Source organism: Priapulus caudatus, unplaced genomic scaffold (assembly GCF_000485595.1).
Source record: "Priapulus caudatus unplaced genomic scaffold, Priapulus_caudatus-5.0.1 Scaffold475, whole genome shotgun sequence".
Classification (NCBI taxonomy): domain Eukaryota; kingdom Metazoa; phylum Priapulida; class Priapulimorpha; order Priapulimorphida; family Priapulidae; genus Priapulus; species Priapulus caudatus.
Genome location: NW_014577536.1, coordinates 178,884 through 187,045, shown reverse-complemented (window position 1 = coordinate 187,045; position 8,162 = coordinate 178,884).

Below are 8,162 nucleotides of genomic sequence, written 5' to 3'. Positions count from 1 at the left end.
CCAATGGCAGTGTTAGGCCCCAGTTTGTTGTTGTAGATCTCGGGAAAAATTATCGGTTAACACGGAGACGACGGTATACGACTTAGATAAACAATGCGAAAACGTTCGCGGACACCCTAGTCGCCCCTCTGTTGTAGATCCGCCGATGTACTGCGCAGTTATCTTTTCTTATTAAATTAGAGCTGTCCTGGTGTAAAATAACGTTTACTTGTGTCCTTCTGCCCGCGTCTACTATCATCGCCTTTGTCTTCTCGTGTCAAACTTACAGGGAATTAGCTGAAGTTAGGAGGGGTCTTGCACCGCGAAGTCTTTCGTTAAAATGTTTATGGAGGATATTTGCGTAGGAGGATTTTTCGTTCTCGCAACATTACGGATCAGCCCGGGTGGAGTTAATCGGGTAAGCACTTAATGCTGTTCTGCCGGACTTAATTGCTGTTCTCTGACCAACCCGGCCCTCACCTCGCCGATATGGCCGCATAGCCGCTAGGCATGTGTGGTGGGGGGAGACTCCACTGGACGTAGCGGCAGCCCATCGCGCCCCAGAACAACGCGATGGGTGTTTTTAGACACGCCGCATGCGTGTATAACGCTTGCCTGATGTAACCACGTACATTTGACGTCCTAGCTAGGCTTATGTAATATGATATGTCTGTTCTTCGTGTGACATCAGTTGTTGTCCCTGGCGAGGGTTATTGCATAGATATAATAACACCACGTAGTATTGTATATTCTATGGTGTATTGTATGTTTTTTTCTGGGATAGCGCACCTTAGCGGAGTGCAGTGACCTGGAATTCGTGCCGTCATTGTTTCTCCAAGGGAGATTTTACAATGGCATTGTTGCTAAATATGGTTTTTTTTAAACATTTAAAACGCCAGAATTCATAAACAGATTTAAAGCAAATATTTGTGTAAATAGAATCGCGACCGGCAGCATCATCACACGTTATAGGCTCTCGCTATTAAGTTAGCCGACTGTCATTCGTGGACACGCGCGCCCAAGCCTTCATAAGATTTTGCAGAGAAGACGCCTAACAGAGGACACTACTAATTTTTATATAGATTGTTGTTTTGATATGTATGTTATTGTTCTATCATTTTTTCTATTTTCGGTTGGCGCCATACATTATTATAAAGAAGCAAAGAATATATACCAGGAAACTAATGGCTGCTTTTACTTTAGATTTCGAACTCGTGTACGCATGTTTACAAAGTACACACTGCGTGCTAGAGGGGGGGGTGGGACAGGGGCCATGGCCCCCCCCTCCTGTTGCATTGGCAAGTGGAATAAAAAAATTTCCCCTTGCCTCTCTACGCGTTCTTCACGGGCTAGCACAAATCCTGTTACTTTCTGCATCTGTGAACGAACATCTCAATGAGCTGTCAAGTTCTAAACTGCCCTACAATGATCCCAGCCACGAATTCTCTGTCGCATTCTCCTTTTCGTTGAACAGGGTTAGTGATGACAATAAGTCAAGGAATCGTTCAAAATGCGCTGTGCATAAATCGACGGAGAAGGACTTGGACTTTGGAATTTGAGGATTCTGAGACAGACATAAACATGAACTAAAGAAAGGAGGAATAATTTTCTTTCCTCAGATTCTGTGTTGTGCAAGTTGGCTTGATTGATTTTAGTAGTTCTGAACTCTTTATTGACGAAGAAAAGAGAATGGAATGCTTGGGTGAATAGATGATATTTCGAAGCTTGATAAGCGCGCCTTTTTGGACATTCCACTCGGTTTTTATTTCAATCGATCACACTTATGTTTTAAAGCCGGCACAATTGCGGATCCAACGCTTAATTTCTCCAGTTACTGGAGGCTCGCAATATTCGTGTCATGCATTTTAATCCTGACCTTTTGGCAACTAATTAGTTCCTTTCCATTTCATGCGCGGGTGTCTTATATAAAGGTTTTTGAAAGGATACTTCATGTTTGACGATTGCTATCTTCAAGGCACGGCGCGGTGCCGCGGTTAGCAGCAGGAACGGCGCAGCAAGATAAAAATGTAGTCGCGTCCACCACTTCGTGTTATCGCTTGTTGAAACAAGTTAGCGTTGGGCGCTAGATTACTTCTGATTCGGCACCTCTGTTCTTGTTGGGACGCGCAGCATCAAATGGAGGAACTAGAGTTTATCTTTGTCTATATGGTAGGTGATTATGATGGACACGAAGTATTTGCTAGTTCTAGTACTGGAAGATTAGCGTTTGGATGCGATTGGTGCGAGCTGTTAGGTAACTGTTCTTTTATCAGAGCAGGCATGAACACTTTCTTTGCATCCCCCCCCCGCCCACCGGTAATTTCGTTTCTATTTAATTAGAGCGGCTTTTTGGCAGACCCTTTGTTTTTAATTTTGAAATTCAAAGTTCAATAGGAGATTTTTAGTCTTATTCTAGAGGAAGCAAAAACATTTATTTATACAACAAAATATGAATGTGACTTTTTTAGCGCTTTATTTCTAACGATGTAAATCTTTTGTAATTTAAAATAAATTGCGTGATTTATTTCTGTTGCAGTCCAAATATACTGTTTTTCGTGGATCTTTTTAGATTTCGATTGCAATATGCTCTACTTTTCAAAATAATTAACTTTAACTCTTTATGTATGAGAACTCTAAACAGGTTTATGACGGATAAATGAACATGGCAATTGTATGACTATAACAACACAAGAGGACATAGGCGTAGCTAAGGGGGGGCACAAGGAGGCCATGACCCCCTCTTGATCGGAGAGTACACAAATTAAGAGAGAGGGGCCCTGAATGGGATTGGTCTATATCACTATTACCTACACCTAATAATGAAAATGAAATGCGTAAAAATGCCATTTTGATGCACATATTTTCAAAAATTGCCCTCTCCCGTTGAGAAATAGCTTCATCACTGTCTTTGGTCGCTTAACTCTTTTCTTCCTTCCCTGAAAAACACTGGTTTCGTACACCATTTTCACTGGTCTTGCTTAGGGTCCACCAACTGGTCGTGTGTAACCTCAGAGCCTTCCGGCGCCACAGCCAGGGGCCATCGTCCCACGTTGATCGGATTGGAGTGGAAAAAATAAAAAGCGAGGGAGGGGGGTTATAAGGGATTAGCATATGCCACTTCTCATATAAGTTACCCCTAATACTGAATTTTAGTGTGCAGAAAATGCCATTTTCATACACGAATTTTCAAAAATTTTCCTACCGTGGGAGGGGGATACCCCTCCCACACCCCACACCCCTCGGTCGCTTCGCTCTCTCACCTTGGCCCCCCCCCCCTGTTTCAAATTGCTGGCTACGCTACTGAAAGTACAGGTGGTCGCATCTGGTGTCAAGAGAGCATTCCTCCGCCTCCTCATTCAACACCTACGTTCGGACGAGGAGTCGCGGCTCTTCTCGGGGAATCTCTATCGGGAATTCCCAGTTATTCCCTGCTCGCGGCTTATATAGACGCAGACATGCCCGCAGCTCATGCTCATGCACGCGCCAATCGCAGCATCGCAGGCACTCGCGCATGCTGGGTCTTGCCACTATCGCCCCTGGATGGTGGCAGCACCTAACGGCAAAGACTCGCTATTCTGTACCACCACCCTCCAGGAGGTGGCGACCCCTAACGGCGCGGATGCGCCACGAGCACTTAAGATGGCTGCCGGCGTTTGGCGATGATTGGCATTATTGTCATTATTGTCTTAATATGGTCAATGCTATAGCGCCATGCCAAATATATTGCAGTCGCCGCACGTCCGCACCGGATAATTAGCCCTTGGTTAATCCTTTAATCTCCCAGCGCCGGCGTGGGCAGCAGCGTCGCAGCCCGGCTTGTACGGAGCTATTGATCGCCTCTGGTTGCCAGGGGCAACGCAGTTCAATCAATACCTCCGCGTCTGTTACCTATTTATATTTATCATTACCTCCGCCCGATGATATGGCAGCGACGCGGGCCGCGTCGCGTGTGTGTGGGGGGGAAGTGGCTTGTAACAGCAGCGTCCTTAACTTGTATAAGACCACGCAATAAGGTGGTGCGCGAGCAAGGCTGTAAAGACTGAAGCTACGCTATATCCCTGCATTATAGCCATCGCTAAATCAGAACATAAGATGGCTTTAGAAACTACTTTCGTACTCCATGGACCTTAATTACTTACGCAGTTGTAAAATATATGGTTTGTAGGTGTCACAGTCATTATTTAATATATACATGGAATGAGATACATTAAAAATGGTTGTAGGGTGCTGTGAGGAGGGCTCTGAGTTCAGCAGTCAGAGAATGGCGGATTGCTTTGGTGGTGGCGAAGAAGAACATTATGTATATACAGTGATTTGGTTGTTAGTGTTTGTTTACAGAGGCTGGCTTAGTCATAGCTTTGGTAGAAATAAAGCGTCAACATGCAGCTAACACAGTACGGGATGATCACTTAAGCACCAAACCACGCGCAGACCATGACGGATAGTTTTACACGCAGATGTGTTTGTGGGCGCAGGTGTACAGTTGGCTTTTGTAATTGATTTATGGGGAAGCACCACACTTGATGTCCTGGTACTAGGAAGATCCACGACCGGCTACGCCGTGTGTCATGATATCTGAGGCGGTTTGTTCATGATACAGCAGGTATATAATTCACACGCAGTTGACGCTTGTAAATCAGTCTAATAGCGAGAAGCACACAGCACGGATTGTTCAGTGACTTAGTTTGGGTAAACGGCAGTTTTCTTATATTAATTCAGTATATTTAGGTCTTCGTGATTATATTATGTGCTTGACGCTTACAGTCGTTTAATGGTGTCGTGTGTTTGGATTGATCTACATAATTTGATATTCAGAATGAACAGTTTCTATTGCAAACATAACAGGTCGGCGTTTTTTGTTCTACATCAATACGGTGTTTAATGGCGTTTTATTTGTATCTTTTCAAACTAATATTGTAGAGAGGGCCTATATAGGGAATTCCAGCAAGTGTGACGAGGCAGTCTACGAAGGCCAAAACACGTGGTCGTACCTTAAACGCACAGACAGGGGTAGACACCTGACGTGTGTGACCAGTCGTGGCATGCTTTCCCGTGAGCACGAGATGGAGTAGCGTGAGAATTATTCCGGGGAAAATCTATATGAGTGCAAACTGATGTGGATGCTGCTTCTCCTGTTGGTAGAGTGAAGTTTACACATGAGAAGTCACAGCGGAAGAGAAACGTATAAGCTGGCGATGCTGTGTGAGCTTAACTTCTCGACAATGCGGTCATGGTGAAGTCACACATGAGAATCACACGGGAGAGAACACCGTTAAAGTGGCGATTCTGTGTGATGGCTGGGCCGTTTCAGAATTGGGTCCATGTGAAGATACACATGAGAACCGCACAGCTCAAGAGAAACCGTACAAGTGCGATCTTGTGGTGAGCTTCATTCTCCACAATGCGGGTCATGTGAAGTCCACACCTGAGAACTCAACACTTCAAGCGAAAACCGTACAAGTGCGATCTGTGTGATGCTGCCTTCTCTCTTCTGGTAAGTGTGAAGAACACATCGAGAAGTCAACCCACGAGAAACCGTACAAGTGCGATCTGTGATGATGCTAGCCTTTAACAAATCGGGTAATCTGAAGACACACATGAGAACTCATACGGAGGAGAAACCGTATAAGTGGGCGATCTGTGTGATGGCGTCTTGCTCACATTCGAGTAATCTGAAAAAAAACACACTGAAACTGTCACACGGGGGAGACAACCGTACAAGTGCGATCTGTGTGATGCTGCTTTGCGTCCGCGATCGGAATAATTCTGAAACACACATGAGAACTCACACGGGAGAGAATAACGACGAAGAAACAGACGAATAATAAAAAATCATTTAATGTAACATGTGAAGTGAAGAGTTAGCTGCTAAAACACCCTATAATCACACATGGCATGCATAATACTCTAGGGCAAAATGTCGTAACAGATGTAAGCGCAAGTTGATCTCGAAGGCTGTCAGAGCTTAGCATGTAAGATCAGCTTGGCTCTGTGAGCAAGCGAGCACACTGCAGCGGCGTGTGAACTGGAGCAGTGGCGGATACCTAACGATGCAACTCATTGTTACGGTGTCCTTTCCAAAGTGAAGCTGGACTAGGAATTAATTGGTGAAAGTTCTTCAAACGTTTAGGGTATAAGCACCGGGACTGTTGTTATGTTTGTGATTTTTTGGTGTTTTTGAATATATTAAATGTGGCGCATGAAAATCTTTGTAACGCTTTTGCTAAATACTTGCTGGCGTTTGAACACTGATCTAATAAAACGCATTGCTGTATTATGATCAATAATATCAATGTCTATACCGTCAATAATAAACAAATTACGGCGAAGAGAGTATACGTTGCATTATGTTTGTGGGGGGGTGGTGTATTTGTGTTTGTGCGTGGCGTGTGTTGTGAGAAAGCAGCAATGATAAGCCATAAAGAAAGGCAGTTACATGGCGAAGCAAGTTTCGTGTATGCAAAATGGGAAATTAGCCATTCTAAGAGAGAGAGAGAGAGAGAGAGAGAGAGAGACAGAGAAAGAGAGAGAGAGACAGAGACAGAGCAGAGAGAGAGAGAGAGAGAGAGAGAGGGAGAGAGAGAGCAGAGGCAGAGAGAGAGAGAGAGAGAGAGAGAGCGAGCCACATAGTATAAGCCTATAATACTGAGGCCTGCATAGATAAATACTTTGTATATACGGGTAAAAACAACAGGTAATGTCGCTAGTCTAAACCAAGTCTAACGTGGCAAAAGCATCTTGAGCTCGGCCGTATAGAACTTCTAACGAGTCGATTAGATAGCGATTTAGTTTTGTTTTCTAATGCAAATGTGTGTGTTTGAACTTTGCGATTCCATACAGTCAAAACATATCCATATTTACCAATTCTGCTGTGTTGGTAGGTGTTGTATCGCTTGGGCGGAGCGTAATGCTTACCGTTACAGATAGTCATTATACAGATACTTTACTAGTGTTATGGGCGAGTTGGGCGGTAATCTCAGCCGCATTATCACTCAAAGGACAATTAATGAAATTCATATGAATTTTTGAATCAATATCCTGAATCATACTGAATTATTATCATTTGCAATTTGAATTTGAACATGAGAGAAATGCTCATGGGCGAGCAGTCTCCCGCAGCCGACCCTTCGTCACCGCCCGATGCCACGGATAACGACCAAGCATCGTCATACACGGAGGCAGTGAACTGAAACGCCCGGCGTACGTCCATCGCGGCCCGGTACTTCTTCGCGAGGCAGGCCGCCGCGGGATCTTGTGTGCAGAGGAGCCCCAGAAGAAACGAGGACAGGATGAGTCCTGCGCTCCGCCTTGTCCCAGAGTGCTCGCCGTCCTGGCATCCCGTCGTCCTAAAAATCCGCACCGACGCCACCACGCGACAGGTTGGTATTAAGAGAGAGAGAGAGAAGAGAGAGAGAGAGACGAGGGGGACGAAGATAGAGCGAGAGGAGAGAGAGACAGACAGCAGAGAGAGAGACAGAACAGAGAAGGGGGAAGAAAGAGAGAGAGAGAGTGAGAAGAAAAGAGATAGACAGAGAGAGAGAGAGGAAGAGAGAGAGAGCGAAGTGAAAGAGAATGACAGCGAGAAAGAGAGAGAGAGAGAGAGAAATGACAGAGAGGAATAGAGAGAGAGAGAGAGAGAGAGAGAGAGAGAGAGCAGAGAGATGAGAAGAGAGAGAGAGAGAGAGAGAGAGAGAGAGAGAGAGAGAGAATAACAGAGAGAAAGAGAGAGGAGAGAGAGATCGACAATTGACAGCAAAAAAGCGTGCCTCACAACGCATTCATAGAGGACTTTATGTAATCAAGAGCTAAACTAATACATGCATAATTATTACATTCACTGTCTTATTCTAAACGCGGGTGCCCGGGATCGCGCGACGTCGCGCGCCATATTTACATCTTGTCGCGTCGCGTGACGTTGTGGTCCGCATCGCCTACCGGTCGGCGGCGCTTGACGTTCAGAGCGGTTGAGGTCGCCGACGGCCGTTGTGTTAACCAATACAGACGATCAGCAACGCCTCCATGTTCGTATGCGCTGCGAACGACATCAAGACGAACATTGAAAACGACAGGCAGCAGCCAACCTGTAGCCGACACTACTCCCAATACGGACCGGCGACGCAGATAGCATGGATGGAGTGTAAGATAGAATAACCGATAGAAGCACACATACACACCACTACACA